Genomic DNA, 21,105 nt, shown 5'->3' with positions numbered 1-21,105 from the left:
GGGTCACGTGACGCTGACGTCGGAAGGCCCTACAGTCTTCACTGCCGGCAGCCGGGACCGATGAAGCAGGACACCGGGGGCCATCAGAGGGTAAAGTATAGATTTATTTTTTATTTTTTGACATTCACACACTATATAAATCCATGCCGGTTGCATGGATTTATATAGTGTGAAGTTGACAAGCACTTTCCAAGTGATGCTAAAATCGCTTGGGAAGCGCTTGTCAACCCGCATGCGGAAATGAAAGTGAAGACCGCTTCATTTCCGCATGTCCCTGGCAGGAAACCGCATGTACAATCCGCATGCGTTTTTTCCTGCCAGAGAGATGCAGAAACGCTCAGGAAAAAATCCTGAGCATTTCTGCATCGTGTGCACATACCCTTACATCTGGCTGTCACCGGAGCTGATTGTTACAGATCCCAGACATCTGATCCACAGCAATCTGATATTGATGACCTATCCTATATACAGTGCCTACAAGTAGTATTCAACCCCCTGCAGATTTAGCTGGTTTGATAAGATGCAAATAAGTTAGAGCCTTCAAACTGCAAACGAGAGTAGGATTTATGAACAGAAGCATAAATCTTACAAACCAAAAAGTTATGTTGCTCAGTTGAATTTTATTAAATTTTAAACATAAAAGTGTGGGTCAATTATTATACAACCCCTATGTTTAATATTTTGTGGAATAACCCTTGTTTGCAATTACAGCTAATAATCGTCTTTTATAAGACCTGATCAGGCCGGCACAGGTCTGTGGAGTTATCTTGGCCCACTCCTCCATGCAGATCTTCTCCAAGTTATCTAGGTTCTTTGGGTGTCTCATGTGGACTTTATTCTTGAGCTCCTTCCACAAGTTTTCAATTGGGTTAAGGTAAGGAGACTGACTAGGCCACTCCAACACCTTGACTTTTTCCCTCTTGAACCAGGCCTTGGTTTTCTTGGCTGTGTGCTTTGGGTCGTTGTCTTGTTGGAAGATGAAATTACGACCCATCTTAAGATCCTTGATGGAGGAGCGGAGGTTCTTGGCCAAAATCTCCAGGTAGGCCGTGCTATCCATCTTCCCATGGATGCGGACCAGATGGCCAGGCCCCTTGGCTGAGAAACAGCCCCACAGCATGATGCTGCCACCACCATGCTTGACTGTAGGGATGGTATTCTTGGGGTTGTATGCAGTGCCAAACGTCACGTGTGTGGTTGGCACCAAAGATCTCGATCTTGGTCTCATCAGACCATAGAACCTTGAACCAGTCTGTCTCAGAGTCCTCCAAGTGATCATGAGCAAACTGTAGACGAGCCTTGACATGACGCTTTGAAAGTAAAGGTACCATACAGGCTCGTCTGGAATGGAGACCATTGCGGTGGAGTACGTTACTTATGGTATTAACTGAAACCAATGTCCCCACTGCCATGAGATCTTCCCGGAGCTCCTTCCTTGTTGTCCTTGGGTTAGCCTTGACTCTTCGGACAAGCCTGGCCTCGGCACGGGAGGACACTTTCAAAGGCTGTCCAGGCCGTGGAAGGCTAACAGTAGTTCCATAAGCCTTCCACTTACGGATGATGCTCCCAACAGTGGAGACAGGTAGGCCCAACTCCTTGGAAAGGGTTTTGTACCCCTTGCCAGCCTTGTGACCCTCCACGATCTTGTCTCTGATGGCCTTGGAATGCTCCTTTGTCTTTCCCATGTTGACCATGTCTGAGTGCTGTTCACAAGTTTGGGGAGGGTCTTAAATAGTCAGAAAAGGCTGGCAAAAGAGATCTTTAATCCACACATGTGAAGCTCATTATTCTTGGTGCCTGAACTACTTCTTAATACTTTAGGGGGACCAAACAGAATTCTTGTGGTTTGAGGGGTTGAATAATAAATGACACGCTGAATTAACTTTTAACGTTTTAAAAAAAAAAAAAAAAAAAAATTTGCTGCAGTGCATTTCCCACTTCCAGGCTGATCTACAGTACAAATGTCACAATGCCAAGTTAATTCCTCATGTGTCAACCAGCTAAATCTGCAGGGGGTTGAATACTACTTGTAGGCACTGTATGTATAATCAGTATCTAAGTAGTGGACATTCTCTTTAATACAACTGTTCGATCTCCATATCTATATACAATTGTTCGATCTCAATCTTGAGCCATAACGACTTAATGGATGAACGATCTGAAGGAAGATCGATCTTGCGCAGACCTAGATAGGTCCACCAGGGTCTTCTCTGCCGTTATCTTGATTGTATCCAGCCATTGAGTTGCTGGTCTTCCTCTTTGCCTTGTTCCTTCTTTTCTTACGACCATGATGTCCTTCTCCAGTGATTGCTCTCTTCATATGATGTGTCCAAAGTAGGCAAGTCGTAGCTTGGTGATCCTTGTTTCGAGTGATATGTTTGGCTTGATTTGTGCCAAAATTGATTTGTTTGTTCTTGTCATCCATGGTATTGATAACATCCTTCTCCAGTCCCACATTTGAAAGGTGTCGGTTATTCTTCTGTCTTGTTTCTTTATTGTACCGATGTCTCATTCGTATGTTACCAAAGAAAAGACCAAACTACGGTATGTTTAAGCTGTGTCTTCATCATCAGTGGAATATTCCTCAGTTTGAAGACCTTGTCCAGTGACTTCATTGTTGATTTGCTCATAGCTATTCTCCTATTCACTTCAGGCATCCTCGCTCTATAAGGGTGGTCGACTGTACTATTGTGTTCCCACCACTGAAGACACCAGTCGCGCTATGTGGTATATTATAATATGAATAGTGTCATGTGGTTTTAGATACATTCTGTAATGTATAATGTATAGAGCGTGAAAAGCATTGTTAGTACAGTATAGTAGGCATAGTTTGAAGCGCGGCTATAGGGAATGTAAAGTATAAGATAAGTGATATAACACATAGGTTAGGTTTTAGGACTTAAGGTAGTGAGTGACCATAGGATAAGATAGACATTGGTAAGCAGCATGAATGTAACATATTTAATGAATGCAAATGCCAGGCATTATAGCTCTAAAGGTATATCTGTCAGATACAGACAAAGTTTGGGACTAGCCCATAGTGGGAGAGGAGGCCCCAGTAAAAAGGGTCTGCTTCCTGATAGCAAGTTAAGATAGGCAAATACAGTAACCAAGCTCAAGTTCAAGTTGCAGTGGGTGAGCATCTATCATTCGGAGCAGTGGGAAACCTTACTGGAATGCCTTGCCGACATTCCTGCAACGTCCGGAGATCAAAGCTCGGTACATGTACTACGAAGGGTGCCTTATCCTCTGGCGCACAGGGGATGGTAACGGATCCCGGGTGCACTGCGGGACTGGATGGGAGATTCCTGAGGCTGACAGGAACAGTAAATATAGGGATAGTCCAGGAGGAACGGATAGTGATGCTGAAGATGCACTGTACTAAGGAAATGAGAACTAAGAAATGTTGTGCCCAATGCTATTTGTTACAATCTGATGGATTTGAACTTTTGTTTGTTGAAACCAATGGCATGTCCCCTGAATTTTGTGCGGCGGCTCCTTAAAATGGAGTCCCGGGGAAAGAGGAGGCCTGCGTCCTACAAGTGACTGTGATGCACCCCACACCTGACAGCACATTGGGACTGGGACACAATTTTCCTGTAAAGTGCAAAAGGGGACATGGAACAGCATCTTGTCCATGGCTACCGCCCTCGGTCACTTTACAGCTGCATCTTAAGTGATCATCGATCTGAGTAGGTTGAAGTCCTTTACAACTTCCAGTTCGTTGCCGTCCATCTCAGATGTATCCCGGTCGCACCTGGCAGTAGTCAGTATCTTTGTCTTCTTTGTGTTGAGTAGCAGTCCCATGCCCGTGCTTTTCTCTGTAATAAGTCCTTCATTCCATCTACGCTTGTTGCTATCAATGTTGGATCGCTGGCTCATCTTCTTAGAGTTCAATTTTTTTCCCCCCAAAAAATAGCGCCACTTTTGTCCATAGGCCGAGTCTGTATTGCAGTTTAGTCTCATTTCGGTAAATTACAATACAAGATGCAAACTATGGACAAAGTGGCACTGTTTTCTATAAAAAAAAAGTGCATTCAAGTATTTTACAGTGAAGTCACCAATCGTCCCCTCGTTGACCTAAAGACATGAGTGTAGGAGCAGCAGAGCAAGATACAGTATACAGCGGCACTGCAATATTATTAAGTTTTCCCTTGCAGAACCAAACTGTATTCTTCGCACTGTCTCTTTAACACTTTGCAATGAGCTTTACAAACAGATTGTGGCAGGTTGATTCATTCTGCCACAAAGATAATACTTCTTAAAGGCAAAGTTCCAGGATGAGTAGGCTGTCATATATGTCACTTCTGATGACTGATGAGGCATGACTGTGTCACACAAGAAATCTGCTACTTCTTCTTCAAAGCCAAAAAACAAAACAAATCTCTTTTACTTATTTTTGGATTTTATTTTCTTCTTTATTTCTCTGCTGTCGCTTATCGCCCGGTGCCATCCCTAGCAGTCACATTGCAGTACGGCTGACTAATATTAATAGAGGATCAGGAGAAGTTGCCAAAGCAATCTGCTTCCTTACCGAGATGTTCAGAAAGAATCCGCTCGGTTATTAGTTCTTCACATCTGTCAAACAATTACTAAGATGGAGATAAATGTGAAATCCTGCCTTATCCACGTGCGGCCCTGCTCTCGTCTGACAGCAATAATGTGACATGTCCTGAGACAGGCAGGGGAAATCAGAACATAACATGGGGGGCTTAGTACAGAGAACGTAGCTGGAGATATAAGATGGTGTCGGTGCACAGATGAGACATACGGATACATGGTGGCATACATTGTATTAATTAATTGCCCAAGTCACATGACAATAAATGCAATCTATTCTGCATCTTATATTTAGCAAGTAATGATGTCACACCTATAAAATAGAACTTCTCACTTTTCATGCAGTTCACCATTGATTTCTGTGTAGGAGACATAGACCATAAACTGCACATGCCAAACTCTGGCCCGTGGGCCAAAACTGGCCCTCAGGGTGATTATATTTAACCCGCGACACCAGAACCACCACACCTATGTGGGCCCATTATTCTGTATGTAGGACTATGTGGGGCCATTATACTGTATGGAGGACTTTGTGGAGCCCATTCTGTATGGAGGACTATGTGGGGCCATTATTCTGTACGGAAGACTATGTGAGGTGACGCGCCCATGGGCCTGTGTCGCGCTGCGTTGTGCACGCGGGAGCTTACCCGGAGCCGGATCTGTTGAGGGTTGTAGTCTCGTGGCGGTGATCCGGTCCGTGCCCAGGGAGTCAGACTAAGTGGCGCTGTTTTAGCGGTAGATGTTGGACGACTACGCCACCCGTTGAGTGCAGCCAGGGAGCTGCTGCTGCAGGGCAGACCGCTGAGGCCGGTGGTAGGATTGTGCAGCGTGATAGTATAACCCCCAACGGGAGGGGTATGGCCTCAGGGCAGCCGACGTGGATGATGGGGGTAGCAGGAACCACTCGGAGACGGTACTGTGTAGTTCAGGGTCTTTACTGGTGACAAAGATAGACCCTCCCGGAGTACTGGCTAGCGATTGGGGCCTGGTCAGTCCTTGAGCAGATGGGATCTCCCCTGGCCAGGCGGAGTTGTAGGCCTCCCAAACTAACGATACTCTTCTGGCTACCTTGCTAGAGGCGGGTATAAGTAGCCCACGTCCCTGAGTGTACCGTGTGGTGCTCACCCGTATGGCTGGTGACTCGGGGCCTTCGGGTTTCTGGGCCAGAGGACCTGCAATCCCCTGCCGGTCGGTTTCTGCTGCTGGATAGGAGTTAGTCCCCACAGCCTCGGACTCCGGGTCCGGTGATAACTTCTCAGTCAGGGCGAGCTCTGCAGCTGCCAGCCCCTGACTCCTTGTAACACTGCTCCCACAGAGCTCCTGTTGTTTCTTCCTATATTTGCTTCTTTTCTCTGCTTCTTCTCTACTCACTCACCCTGCCTCAGCCCTAGGTTTATATAGGGGAAGTTCTTCCCCTCCCAGGACTGGGCAGGAGGTGTGGCATGCATAGGATCCCTGACCAAGAGACCTCCCACCTGCTCTCAGACATAACATTGCTGTTACTGTGGAAAACCAGACCCCTGGGGTGCCACATGAGGCCCATTATTCTGTATGGAGGACTATGTGGTGCCTATTTTTCTGTATGGAGGACTATGTGAGGCCATTATTCTGTACGGAAGACTATGTGAGGCCCATTATTCTGTATGGAGGACTATGTGGGGCTCATTATTCTGTATGGAGGACTATGTGGAGCCCATTATTCTGTATGGAGGATTATGTGGGGCCCATTATTCTGTATGGAGGACTATGTGGGGCCCATTATTCTGTATGCAGGACTATGTGGGGCCATTATTCTGTGTGGAGGACTATGTGAGGCCCATTATTTTGTATGTAGGACTATTTGGGGCACATTATTCTGTATGGAGAACTTTGTGGTGCCCATTTTTCTGTATGGAGGACTATGTGAGGCCCATTATTCTGTATGGAGGACTATGTGGTGCCCATTTTTCTGTATGGAGGACTATGTGAGGCCATTATTCTGTACGGAAGACTATGTGAGGCCCATTATTCTGTATGGAGGACTATGAGGGGCCCATTATTCTGTATGGAGGACTATGTGTGTAGCGCCGGCGTCCCTGCCCTCTGCTAGGCAGGGACGCTGTTCCCCTCACCTCTCTGCTCCGTGCCCGGCGTCCTCCTCCCGCTCTGCTGGCAGCGCGCGCTCCTTCCCGGCCACTGTGCTTAGGGCGCGCGCGCGCGCTCTCCCTCCCTCTTAAAGGGGCCGCGCGCGCCGTCCTAAGGAGTCCCCGGCCAATGGCCGGAGGACTTCACCATATATAAGGCACCTCCTCCAAAATGGAGGTGCCCGAGCAATGTTGTTGCACTGTTCACTACTCTGCTTCAGCCCTCAGGTCCCGTTGCCAGTTACCTGCCAGATACCTGCCAGATTCCTGTCAGCTTGCTGTCTTATTCCTGCCTGATATTCTGCTACCTGCCTGCTAGCCTGAGGTCCGACGGTCTGCCTTCCAACTCCTGTCAGTCTGTCTATGGACCACCTGCCTGTCCAGTGACTCCTGCCCGCTCACCTGGGAGCGCTCATCTGCTGCCTGTCTGCTAGCCTACCTGGAGGCTCCGCCGTCACGTGCTGTGACCACCTGCCTGTCCAGTGACTCCTGCCCGCTCACCTGGGAGCGCTCATCTGCTGCCTGTCTGCTAGCCTACCTGGAGGCTCTGCCGTCACGTGCTGTGACCACCCGCCTGTCCAGTGACTTCTGCCCGCTCACCTGGGAGCGCTCATCTGCCGCCTGTCTGTTGGTCTTCCTGGAGGCTCCGCCGTCACATGCTGTGACCACCCGTTTATCCAGAGACTCTCGCCTGCTCACCTGGGAGCTCACGTCTACCATCAGCCGCCACAGGTCGTACCAACCCTTTACCCAGAGACTGCCCCGGTCACTTGCCGTGACCTCCTGCCCGTTCATCCAGAGACTGCCCCGGTCACTTGCTGTGACCTCCTGCCCGTTCATCCAGAGACTGCCCCGGTCACTTGCCGTGACCTCCTGCCCGTTCATCCAGAGACTGCCCCGGTAACTTGCCGTGACCTCCAGCCCGTTCACTCAGAGACTGTCCCGGTCACCTGCTGTGACTGCCTGCCCGTCTTCCCTGGTCGCCACCCGCTCCCTTACAAGGACCGCCCCCTTGTATAGTAGCTCAGAGGTTCCGCCTCCCAGACCCGTTACAATGTGGAGCCCATTATTCTGTATGGAAAACTATGTGGGGCCCATTTTTTGTATGCAGGACTATGTGGGGCACATTATTCTGTATGGATGACTTTGTGATGCCCATTATTCTGTATGGAGGACTATGTGAGGCCCATTATTCTGTATGGAGGACTATGTGGGACCCATTATTCTGTATGGAGGACTATGTGGGGCACATTTTTCTGTATGGAGGACTATGTGGGGCCCATTATACTGTATGGAGGACTATGTGGGGCCCATTATTCTGTATGGAGGACTTTGTGGTGCCCATTATTCTGTATGGCGGACTATGTGAGGCCCATTATTCTGTATGGAGGACTATGTGGGGCCCATTATACTGTATGAAGGACTATGTGGGGCCCATTATACTATATGCAGGACTATGTGGGACCATTATTTTGTATGGAGGACTATGTGGGGGCCATTATACTGTATGGAGGACTATGTTGGGCCATTATACTGTATGGAGGACTATGTTGGGCCCATTATACTGTATGGAGGACTATGTGGGGCTATTATTCTGTATGGAGGACTATGTGGGGCCATTATTCTGTATGGAGGACTATGTGGGGCCATTATTCTGTATAGAGGACTATGTGGGGCCCATTATACTGTATGGAGGACTATGTGGGGCCCATTATTCTGTATGGAGGACTATGTGAGGCCCATTATTCTGTATGGAGGACTAAGTGAGGCCCATTATACTGTATGGAGGACTATGTGGGGCCATTATTCTGTATGGAGGACTAAGTGAGGCCCATTATTCTGTATGGAGGACTATGTGGGGCCCATTATTCTGTATGGAGGACTATGTGGGGCCATTATTCTGTATGGAGGACTATGTGGGACCATTATTCTGTATGGAGGACTATGTGAGGCCCATTATACTGTATGGAGGACTATGTAGGGCCATTATTCTGTATGGAGGACTATGTGGGACCATTATTCTGTATGGAGGACTATGTGGGGGCCATTATACTGTATGGAGTACTGTGTGGGGCCATTATACTGTATGGAGGACTATGTGAGCCCATTATACTGTATGGAGGACTATGTGAGCCCATTATTCTGTATGGAAGACTATTTGGGGCCATTATTCTATATAAAGGACTATGTTGGGCCCAGTATACTGTATGGAGGACTATGTGGGGCCCATTATTCTGTATGGAGGACTATGTGAGACCTATTATTCTATATGGAGGACTATGTGGGTTCATTATTCTGTATGGAGGACTATGTGGGGCTATTATTCTGTATGTAGGACTATGTGGGGCCATTATTCTGTGTGGAGGACTATGTGAGGCCCATTATTCTGTATGAAGGACTATGTGGGGCCCATTATTCTGAATGGAGGACTATGTGGGGCCCATTATTCTGTATGGAGAATTATGTGAGGCCATTATTCTGTATGGAGGACTATGTGGGGCCCATTATACTCTATGGAGGACTATGTGGGGCCATGATTCTGTACGGAGGACTCTGTGGGGCCCATTATTCTGTATGGAGGACTATGTGGGGCCCATTATTTTGTATGGAGGACTATGTGGGGCCAATTATTCTGTATGGAGGACTATGTGGTGCCCATCATACTGTATGGAGGACTATGTGGGGCCATTATTCTGTATGGAGGACTATGTGGGGCCCAATATTATGTATGGAGGACTATGTGGGGCCCTTTATTCTGTATGGAGGATTATGTGGGGCCATTATTCTGTATGGAGGACTATGTGGGGCCCATTATACTGTATGGAGGACTATGTGGGGCCATTATTCTGTATAGAGGACTATGTGAGGCCCATTATTCTGTATGGAGGATTATGTGAGGCTCATTATTCTGTATGGAGGACTATGTGTGGCCAATTATTCTGTATGGAGGACTATGTGGTGCCCATTATACTGTATGGAGGACTATGTGGGGCCATTATTCTGTATGGAGGGCTATGTGGGGCCCAATATTATGTATGGAGGACTATGTGGGGCCCATTATTCTGTATGTAGGACTATGTGAGGCCCATTATTCTATATGGAGGACTATGTGGGGCCCATTATTCGGTATGGAGGACTATGTGGGGCCCATTATTTTGTACGGAGGACTATCTGTAGCCCATTATTCTGTATGGAGGACTATATGGGCCCATTATTTTGTATGGAGGACTATGTGGGGCCCATTATACTGTATGGAGGCCTATGTGGGGCCCATTATTTTGTATGGAGGACTATGTGGGGACCATTATACTGTATGGAATACTATGTGGGCCCATTATACTGTATGGAGGACTATGTGGGGCCATTATTCTGTATGGAGGACTATGTGGTGCCCATTTTTCTGTATGGAGCACTATGTGAGGCCATTATTCTGTACGGAAGACTATGTGAGGCCCATTATTCTGTATGGAGGACTATGTGGGGCTCATTATTCTGTATGGAGGACTATGTGTAGCCCATTATTCTGTATGGAGGATTATGTGGGGCCCATTATTCTGTATGGAGGACTATGTGGGGCCCATTATTCTGTATGCAGGACTATGTGGGGCCATTATTCTGTGTGGAGGACTATGTGTGGCCCATTATTTTGTATGCAGGACTATGTGGGGCACATTATTCTGTATGGAGGACTTTGTGGTGCCCATTTTTCTGTATGGAGGACTATGTGAGGCCCATTATTCTGTATGGAGGACTATGTGGTGCCCATTTTTCTGTATGGAGGACTATGTGAGGCCATTATTCTGTACGGAAGACTATGTGAGGCCCATTATTCTGTATGGAGGACTATGAGGGGCCCATTATTCTGTATGGAGGACTATGTGGAGCCCATTATTCTGTATGGAAAACTATGTGGGGCCCATTATTTTGTATGCAGGACTATGTGGGGCACATTATTCTGTATGGAAGACTTTGTGATGCCCATTATTCTGTATGGAGGACTATGTGAGGCCCATTATTCTGTATGGAGGACTATGTGGGACCCATTATTCTGTATGGAGGACTATGTGGGGCACATTATTCTGTATGGAGGACTATGTGGGGCCCATTATACTGTATGGAGGACTATGTGGGGCCCATTATTCTGTATGGAGGACTTTGTGGTGCCCATTATTCTGTATGGCGGACTATGTGAGGCCGATTATTCTGTATGGAGGACTATGTGGGGTCCATTATATTTTATGGAGGACTATGTGGGGCCCATTATACTATATGCAGGACTATGTGGGACCATTATTCTGTATGGAGGACTATATGGGGGCCATTATACTGTATGGAGGACTATGTTGGGCCATTATACTGTATGGAGGACTATGTGGGGCCCATTATACTGTATGGAGGACTATGTGGGGCTATTATTCTGTATGGAGGACTATGTGGGGCCATTATTCTGTATGGAGGACTATGTGGGGCCATTATTCTATATAGAGGACTATGTGGGGCCCATTATACTGTATGGAGGACTATGTGGGGCCCATTATTCTGTATGCAGGACTATGTGGGGCCCATTATTCTGTATGAAGGACTAAGTGAGACCCATTATACTGTATGGAGGACTATGTGGGGCCATTATTCTGTATGGAGGACTAAGTAAGGCCCATTATTCTGTATGGAGGACTATGTGGGGCCCATTATTCTGTATGGAGGACTATGTGGGGCCATTATTCTGTATGGAGGACTATGTGGGACCATTATTCTGTATGGAGGACTATGTGGGGCCCATTATACTGTATGGAGGACTATGTAGGGCCATTATTCTGTAATGAGGACTATGTGGGACCATTATTCTGTATGGAGGACTATGTGGGGGCCATTATACTGTATGGAGTACTGTGTGGGGCCATTATACTGTATGGAGGACTATGTGAGGCCCATTATTCTATATGGAGGACTATGTGGGGCCCATTATTCGGTATGGAGGACTATGTGGGGCCCATTATTTTGTATGGAGGACTATCTGTAGCCCATTATTCTGTATGGAGGACTATATGGGCCCATTATTTTGTATGGAGGACTATGTGGGGCCCATTATACTGTATGGAGGCCTATGTGGGGCCCATTATTTTGTATGGAGTACTATGTGGGGACCATTATACTGTATGGAAGACTATGTGGGCCCATTATACTGTATGGAGGACTATGTGGGGCCATTATTCTGTATGGAGGACTATGTGAGGCCCATTATTCTGTATGGAGGATTATGTGAGGCTCATTATTCTGTATGGAGGACTATGTGAGGCCCATTTTTCTGTATTGCGGACTATGTGGGGCCCATTATTCTGTATGGAGGACTATGTGAGGCCCACTATTCTGTATGGAGGACTATGTGGGGCCCATTATTTTGTATGGAGGACTATGTGGGTCCAATTATTCTGTATGGAGGACTATGTGGTGCCCATTATACTGTATGGAGGACTATGTGGGGCCATTATTCTGTATGGAGGACTATGTGGGGCCCAATATTATGTATGGAGGACTATGTGGGGCCCATTATTCTGTATGTAGGACTATATGGGGCCCATTATTCTATATGGAGGACTATGTGGGGCCCTTTATTCATTATGGAGCACTATGTGGGGACCATTATACTGTATGGAAGACTATGTGGGCCCATTGTACTGTATGGAGGACTATGTGGGGCCATTATTCTGTATGGAGAACTATGTGAGGCCCATTATTCTGTATGGAGGATTATGTGAGGCTCATTTATCTGTATGGAGGACTATGTGGGGACCATTATACTGTATGGAGGACTACGTGGGGACCATTATACTGTATGGAAGACTATGTGGGCCCATTATTCTATATGGAAGACTATTTGAGGCCTATTATTCTGTATGGAGGACTATGTGGTGCCCTTTATTCTGTAGGGAGGAATGTGAGGGGCCCATTATACTGTATGGAGGACTATGTGGGGCCATTATTCTGTAAGGAGGACTATGTGGGGCCCATTATTTTGTATGGAGGACTATGTGGGTCCAATTATTCTGTATGGAGGACTATGTGGTGCCCATTATACTGTATGGAGAACTATGTGGGGCCATTATTCTGTATGGAGGACTATGTGGGGCCCAATATTATGTATGGAGGACTATGTGGGGCCCATTATTCTGTATGTAGGACTATGTGGGGCCCATTATTCTATATGGAGGACTATGTGGGGCCCATTATTCGTTATGGAGCACTATGTGGGGCCAATTATTTTGTATGGAGGACTATCTGGAGCCCATTATTCTGTATGGAGGACTATATGGGCCCATTATTTTGTATGGAGGACTATGTGGGGTCCATTATACTGTATGGAGGCCTATGTGGGGCCCATTATTTTGTATGGAGGACTACGTGGGGACCATTATACTGTATGGAAGACTATGTGGGCCCATTATTCTATATGGAAGACTATGTGAGGCCTATTATTCTGTATGGAGGACTATGTGGTGCCCTTTATTCTGTAGGGAGGAATGTGAGGGGCCCATTATACTGTATGGAGGACTATGTGGGGCCATTATTCTGTAAGGAGGACTATGTGGGACCCATTATTCTGTATGGAGGACTATGTGGGGCCCATTGTTCTGTATGGAGGACTATGCGGGGCCCATTGTTCTGTATGGAGGGCTATGTGGGGCCCATTATTCTGTATGGAGGACTATGTGGGGGCCATTATTCTGTATGGAGGACTATGTGAGGCTCTTTATTCTGTATGGAGGATTATGTGGGGCCATTATTCTGTGTGAAGGACTATGTGGGACCCTTTATTCTGTATGGAAGACTGTGAGCGGCCCATTATACTGTATGGAGGACCATGTGGGGCCATTATTCTGTATGGAGGACTATGTGGGACCCATTATTCTGTATGGAGGACTATGTGGGGCCATTATTCTGTATGGATGACTATGTGGGGACCATTATTCTGTATAGAGGACTATGTGGGACCCATTATTCTGTATGGATGACTATGTGGGGACCATTATACTGTATGGAGGATTATATGGGGCCTATTATTTTGTATGGAGGACTATGTGGGACCATTATTCTGTGTGGAGGACTATGTGGGGCCCATTATTCTGTATGGAGGACTATGTGGGGGCCATTATTCTGTATGGAGGACTTTGCGAGGCCCATTATACTGTATACTGGTTGGCCCGAGACTCTGTCCAAGTTTTTCATTTTGGCACTCTGTGTGTTTAAGTTTGGCATCCCTGCCATAAACCATGCGTAACATTGTTTAGAGATGATTGAATTTGCAAAGATTCAAATTCGCCAAATTGTGCAGATTTTACATGGAAATTTGATTTTTTTCAGCAAAGTTATTCTCTGTGAATTGAATGTTGATGATTATTATACTCTGAGCCCAAAGCATATGAAGTCTAAAATAAACACAAAACTCTGCCCTTACTGGTTTTGCCGTCGCCGTACAATCCTCAGTGCCTTCTTCTTTTCTCTTTCCCCTGTCACATATATTCTCGTCGGCCTCTTCACTTACTCCGGCTGGATTGAAGAGACCGAAAGGAATATGCGCAACAGGAAAAAGAAGAGGCACTGAGGATGAGATGAAGGGCAGCGGGGGTGGAAGGAGGGTAGTATTATTAAATTATTGTTGAACTGTTTTCCTGGCCCTTTATAGTGCAGCCCGCTGTCATTTTAATGAATTTGCGTGGAGTGAATTACAAAAAAAATAAAAACTATATATTGGAGAATACTATTTTTTGGGGGGGAAAATTCGAGGAGAATTCAATTCCACTGGAATACATTAGTAAATTCACTCATTTCTGTTCATGGTAGGGGCCTTGTTACAAATTTGCATTGTGACTCAGCTTAAAGTTCCACCTCTGTAGGGGCCCGAAGTCTAAGAAAGCAGGGATTTGAAAGGAGTCTGTCATTCCTAATCGCAAATTAAACTAATTAAACAGTTATATACAGTTATATGAAAAAGTTTGGGCACCCCTATTAATCTTAAGCTTAATGTTTTATAAAAATTGGTGTTTTTGCAACAGCTATTTCAGTTTGATATATGCAATAACTGTTGGACACAGTAATGTTTCTGCCTTGAAATGAGGTTTATTGTACTAACAGAAAATGTGCAATCTGCATTCAAACAAAATTTGACAGGTGCATAAGTATGGGCACCTCACCAGAAAAGTGACATTAATATTTAGTAGATCCTCCTTTTGTGAAAATAACAGCCTCTAGTCGCTTCCTGTAGCTTTTAATGATTTCCTGGATCCTGGATGAAGGTATTTTTGACCATTCCTCTTTACAAAACAATTCCAGTTCAGTTAAGTTTGATGGTCGCCGAGCATGGACAACCCTCTTCAAATGATCCCACAGATGTTCAATGATATTCAGGTCTGGGGACTGGGATGGCCATTCCAGAACATTGTAATTGTTCCTCTGCATGAATGCCTGAGTAGATTTGGAGCGGTGTTTTGGATCATTGTCTTGCTGAAAGATCCATCCCCTGCGTAGCTTCAACTTTATCACTGATTCTTGAACATTATTGTCAAGAATCTGCTGATTCTGAGTGGAATCCATGCGTCCCTCAACTTTAACAAGATTCCCGGTGCCGGCATTGGCCACACAGCCCCAAAGCATGATGGAACCTCCACCAAATTTTACTGTGGGTAGCAAGTGTTTTTCTTGGAATGCTGTGTTTTTTTGCCGCCATGCATAACGCCTTTTTGTATGACCAAACAACTCAATCTTGGTTTCATCAGTCCACAGGACCTTCTTCCAAAAAGAAATTGGCTTCTCCAAATGTGCTTTTGCATACCTCAGCCGACTCTGTTTGTGGCGTGCTTGCAGAAACGGCTTCTTTCGCATCACTTTCCCATACAACTTCTCCTTGTGCAAAGTGCGTTGTATAGTTGACCGATGCACAGTGACACCATCTGCAGCAAGTTGATGCTGCAGCTCTCTGGAGGTGGTCTGAGGATTGTCCTTGACTGATCTCACCATTCTTCTTCTTTGCCTTTCTGATGTTTTTCTTGGCCTGCCGCTTCTGGCCTTAACAAGAACTGTCCCTGTGTTCTTCCATTTCCTTACTATGTTCCTCACAGTGGAAACTGACAGGTTAAATCTCTGAGACATCTTTTTGTATCCTTCCCCTGAACAACTATGTTGAATAATCTTGGTTTTCAGATCATTTGACAGTTGTTTTGAGGAGACCATGATGCCACTCTTCAAAGGAGATTCAAACAGGAGAACAACTTGCAAGTGGCCACTTTAAGTAGCTTTTCTCATGATTGCATACACCTGGCTATGAAGTTCAAAGCTCAATGAGGTTACAAAACCAAAAAAAGTGCTTTAGTAAGTCAGTAAAAAGTAGGTAGGAGTATTTAAAACAAGAAAATGATAAGGGTGCCCATACTTATGCACCTGTCAAATTTTGTTTGAATGCAGATTGCACATTTTCTGTTAGTACAATAAACCTCATTTCAAGGCAGAAACATTACTGTGTCCAACAGTTATTACAAATATCAAACTGAAATAGCTGTTGCAAAAACACCAATTTTTATAAAACATTAAGCTTAAGATTAATAGGGGTGCCCAAACTTTTTCATATAACTGTAAGGGAATTAACACCTATAAAATTTATACCTGTGGTATACATTTCATTTTTGAAGTTACTTTAAAATCTTTTTTTTAATTCTATATGCAACTGAGAGGCCTACGGTGCACCCTTGGTGAGACCAAGGGCTCAGTCCACCCTTACGCCCCCTCAATTTGCATTATGGGCAGTTCACTTCATCCTGATTGACAGCTCTCGCTCGGCCAGACCAAACATTGCCTGTACTTAATCTTCAGCCCTGCATAAGCACACTGACTCCGAAGGAACCCTACCGTGTGCACACAGTACAGGGCAGATCCCTCTATATTAATGCTTTCTGTCAGCGGCTGCCGCTCGCTACACTGATACAATGCTGAAGGGAAGTGAGTGAGCGGCTTATGAGAGGGTGGAGGAGATTAGTTACGTCCTCCTCTTGTTTTCACTGCATCACAGAGTAGGTCAATATCACTACTGACGCCAATGATATTAACTATGTATAACTCACAAAGTCACCAATGCCCATGAAACATATACAGTACAGACCAAAAGTTTGGACACACCTTCTCATTTAAAGATTTTTCTGTATTTTCATGACTTTGAAAATTGTACATTCACACTGAAGGCATCAAAACTATGAATTAACACATGTGGAATTATATACTTAACAAAAAAGTGTGAAACAACTGAAAATATGTCTTATATTCTAGGTTCTTCAAAGTAGCCACCTTTTGCTTTGATGACTGCTTTGCACACTCTTGGCATTCTCTTGATGAGCTTCAAGAGGTAGTCACTGGAAATGGTTTTCACTTCACAGGTGTGCCCTGTCAGGTTTAATAAGTGGGATTTCTTGCCTTATAAATGGGGTTGGGACCATCAGTTGTGTTGTGCAGAAGTCAGGTGGATACACAGCTGATAGTCCTACTGAATAGACTGTTAGAATTTGTATTATGGCAAGAAAAAAGCAGCTAAGTAAAGAAAAACGTGTGGCCATCATTACTTTAAGAAATGAAGGTCAGTCAATCCGAAAAATTGGCCAAACTTTGAAAGTGTCCCCAAGTGCAGTTGCAAAAACCATCAAGCGCTACAAAGAAACTGGCTCACATGAGGACCGCCCCATCAAAGGAAGACCAAGAGTCACCTCTGCTTCTGAGGATAAGTTTATCTGAGTCAGCAGCTCAGATTAGAGACCAGGTCAATGCCACACAGAGTTCTAGCAGCAGACATATCTCTACAACAACTGTTAAGAGGAGACTTTGTGCAGCAGGCCTTCATGGTAAAATAGCTACTAGGAAACCACTGCTAAGGACAAGTGACGCGCCCCCTGGGCCGTGTGTGTGTGGGGATACCCGGAACTGGACCTTTTGTGGATGCTGGGGGTTGTAGTCTCCGTGGCGGCGACCCGGTCCGTGCCCAGGGCGGTCAAACCAAATGGCAGTCTATATGCTGAATGTCCGACTGCGCCACCCGTGGATTGCGGTCAGAGTGAACCGCCGCTGCAGGGCAGACCACTGAGGCTGGTGTTGTGGGTGCAGCAGAGGGTAGTATAACTCCCCACAGGAGGAGTATAGCCTCAGGGCAGCAAGTGCGGATGTTGGGGGTGATGGTGCGCGGGAGCAGCAGTAACGACACAGAGTCCTGTAATGCAGTCCAGGATTTTTACTCACAGTTCTTTATCCACGTTACTCCAGCTGGTCATAACGTCCCCCGTTGCACTGTGCTCACCATATGAGGGGCTCGGCCTACTCCCAGATAACTTTGGAGCGTTTCACAGGACCCCCTTTGTGTGTCCTTTCTCTGGCCTGTCATACCCCACCAGTGACCTCGCTTCTGTCCGGCTGCCTCGGGCCTTCTTGGGTGAACGTTGGTGCCGTTTCCCTGACCCTATGTGGTGCCTTCCTAGCGGGTGTAGCGAGGGGCTGCGCCACATAAAATGTCACAGCCTCTGGTTTCTAGCTGAGGGTAGTTCCCCGCCTCCACTAGCTTCGGGGACCGGTCTCCCCCTTTGGCCTGACCCCCCTACGCAGGTAGATTCGGGCGTGCGGTGGCGACTCGCCGGTCCACACCCCTGGGGTCCCTTCGTTCCTTGTTCCTGGAGCCTCCTCCGCTCCTCTTCCTTCCTTCTCCTTCCTCCAGGCTCCGGCCGCTCTCTCTGGCCTGCCTGCGGAGCAGAGTTCGGCCTGAGCCTCTGCTCCCTGCCTTCTCCTCTGACTGAACTCAACTCAACTCTCCTCTAACCAAGATGGTGCCCACCTTTTATACCTCCTTCTAAGTGCACCCAGGAACTGCCCTCTCCCTCCTATGCACTACAGGGTCCCCCCTTCCTCGGTGTTCCCTCCCCCCACTCAAGCCAGGGATAGGTACTGTCGTGCTCTACTTGGAGCATATCGGTCGCCCTGCCCCCCGGAAATGTGGTGTAATGCATGCAGGTGTCAGGGTCCTGATCCACACTCCATCCTTACCTGGAAGTGAGATATCGCACATCTGGTTGAGATGCAATACCCTCGGGGCGCTACATTCCCCCCTGGTAAATCACAGCACGTCCGCGGGCTGGAACAGAGCAAAAGAAAATGCAAATTAGGACATGCAAAAAATTTATTTATTTATTTATTTAACTGCCAACTGCACACAACTTCCCTTTATGGGAAACATTTTCTCTTTTCACCAATATATAAAACATTCTTTTTTTAGTAGAAAACATATAAAACATCATCAGCAGCATATCAACGACGAAGTCTCTTTTCAACAGGTCACAGTTCTTTCCGCGACCAGGTGTCCATTCTTCTTAAGGTGCAAATTTGGCAAAACTTTTGAACATGAGGGACCCGTTCGCAAACCCTCAACGTAGGCCCTGGGCGTGGCTGCAGGGCATAGGTGATCCGGCCATTGGACCACGTCTTCTGCCACGCCAAACGGGTTTTTGTTAGGTCTGTTGTTGCAATGTTTATAAAACCAATAGAGGGCACTTTAGGAAGTGCAACTATTTACATGGATTGGCTGCTCCCAGTCCTCAGCCAGATAATTCACAGAGGGTTGGCTGCTCCCAGGCCTCAGCCGGATAATTCACAGACCCTTTTCGGGTAACTTTAATCAAACTAATGAACAACAACCCCTAACCGGGTAAACTTCTTATAATCCGAAAAACGGCGTGTCCTGAAACTCCCTTTTTTTTCTTTCACCCTGGCGGGTAACTATATACAGCTAGGCTGTCGCTCATCAATAGCGATGTCATCCTTGTGGACGCTCCTCCTCCTCGCCGTACTCTTCAGACCCGTCCGGGTCCTCTGGGTAGTAGGGTTCAGGGTAGTGTTCTTCCTCTACCCTCTGGACATTGAGGGCGTACCACCCTTGCAGTCCTCGATGTCGGTTGTAGGACACCAAGTCCCCCGGAAACAGATCCCGTCCCCGGTGACCCTCAGGCAGGTGGCTCTCCACGTCCCTCTTATTGACAAAGAGGTCCATGTCTGTGGTGGGGTCCCGGATGAACCCCCACCCCTTCTCTTGATGGAATTTAACCACGGTCCCGGTAATTTTGGGACCGCGTGCAGCTTGGGGGTTTCGGCGGGTCCGCATCTTCTCCTCCGCACTCCGGGCCTGCAGCTGCTCCCTCTTCTGGCGCCGCGTCTGCTCCTCCTTCTCCAGCTGCCTTATTTCCCGCTGGCAGAACTCCCGCCTGCGAGCTGCGGTGGCCCTCGTCTCCTGTGAAAACCCCATTAGGTCCTCCCAGGTCTGGTCCCACCATATCTGGACCTCTTCCTCCGGGAGCTGGGGGCTGGTGACTGGCGGTGGAGCGGACAGGAGTGGTGCAAGCGGGGCCTCGGCCCATGCGGACAGGTCCATCCAGAGACAAGGGTGAACCCATCCGCTTGGAAAGGGGACCGGTTCTCCATAGGGTCCGGCGAGCTGGCTGTATAAGTCGGTCCCTAGGGGTGGTAGTGTTGGGACCGGGGGCGCACGCTGCTGGAAGGCGCCTGGGGAGATCAGGCCTTGCGACCGGGCCTGGAGCGGGCCGCTTCCGACCGCACCCGGGGTCAGGGGGCACGGCCTGGGGCGTGATCCGGCGACTGTGCTCACGGCTTGGGGCCTGTGTGCCGGCGGCGGGAGCGGGGGAGGCGCAGCAACTCCCGGGACGTCTGGCTCCGCGACGGGGTCCAGAGGCAGGTTTGTAGCATCAGGGCTGGTGGCAGGGGTGTCCCCCTTAACTGCTTCCAGGGCTGCGCTGCTCTCGGCTTCCGGCCTCCGCTCCTCGTCCTCAGGGGCAGGCTCGCTGGCCGGTGCTGGCGGCATCACTTGCTGCTGGGCCGCGACCCGCTGGGCCATCTCCTCTCTCCATCCCGCTATGGCCTCCCGCTGCGCCTGGACCATCCTCCGGTCCAGATCCTCCAGCACAGTCCGAAGGAACTCCGGGTCTTCTCCAGGGAGCTGAGCCATGAGAGGCTGTACGGGACCGCCTCGGCCTGCAGCAGGCCACCCGTCAGGGTGCTGGAGTCGGTGCTGCTCGCCATCTCCGGGTGTGGTCTACCGAGACTGATCCAAACCACACCCTGCCCCCCCGGTTTTCTTCTCCTTCCGCCCCTGTTGGGGGTGGTCCCGGGGCAACCTGATGACAATCACTCTCAGGAGCAGCCCCCCCACGTTGATGGACATCTCTACAGCCGCACTCAAGGCTAATGGGGGTGGGCTCCTTCTTTGGCGCCATTCTGGGACCTGGCCCACGATGGGAGGTGGCTTCTTGTTGTCTTTTGGCACGCACATAATGGCGTCCGTTCTGCTGGGGTGGGCGCCACATTCAATACAATAAAAATGTATTTTTTTCAGGCA

This window comes from Phyllobates terribilis, unplaced genomic scaffold (assembly GCF_046119375.1).
Source record: "Phyllobates terribilis strain yellow unplaced genomic scaffold, ASM4611937v1 Scaffold_9__5_contigs__length_417890890, whole genome shotgun sequence".
Taxonomy (NCBI): Eukaryota; Metazoa; Chordata; class Amphibia; order Anura; family Dendrobatidae; genus Phyllobates; species Phyllobates terribilis.
The sequence above is the reverse complement of the archived record's forward strand: the minus strand, read 5'-3'. Positions refer to the sequence as shown.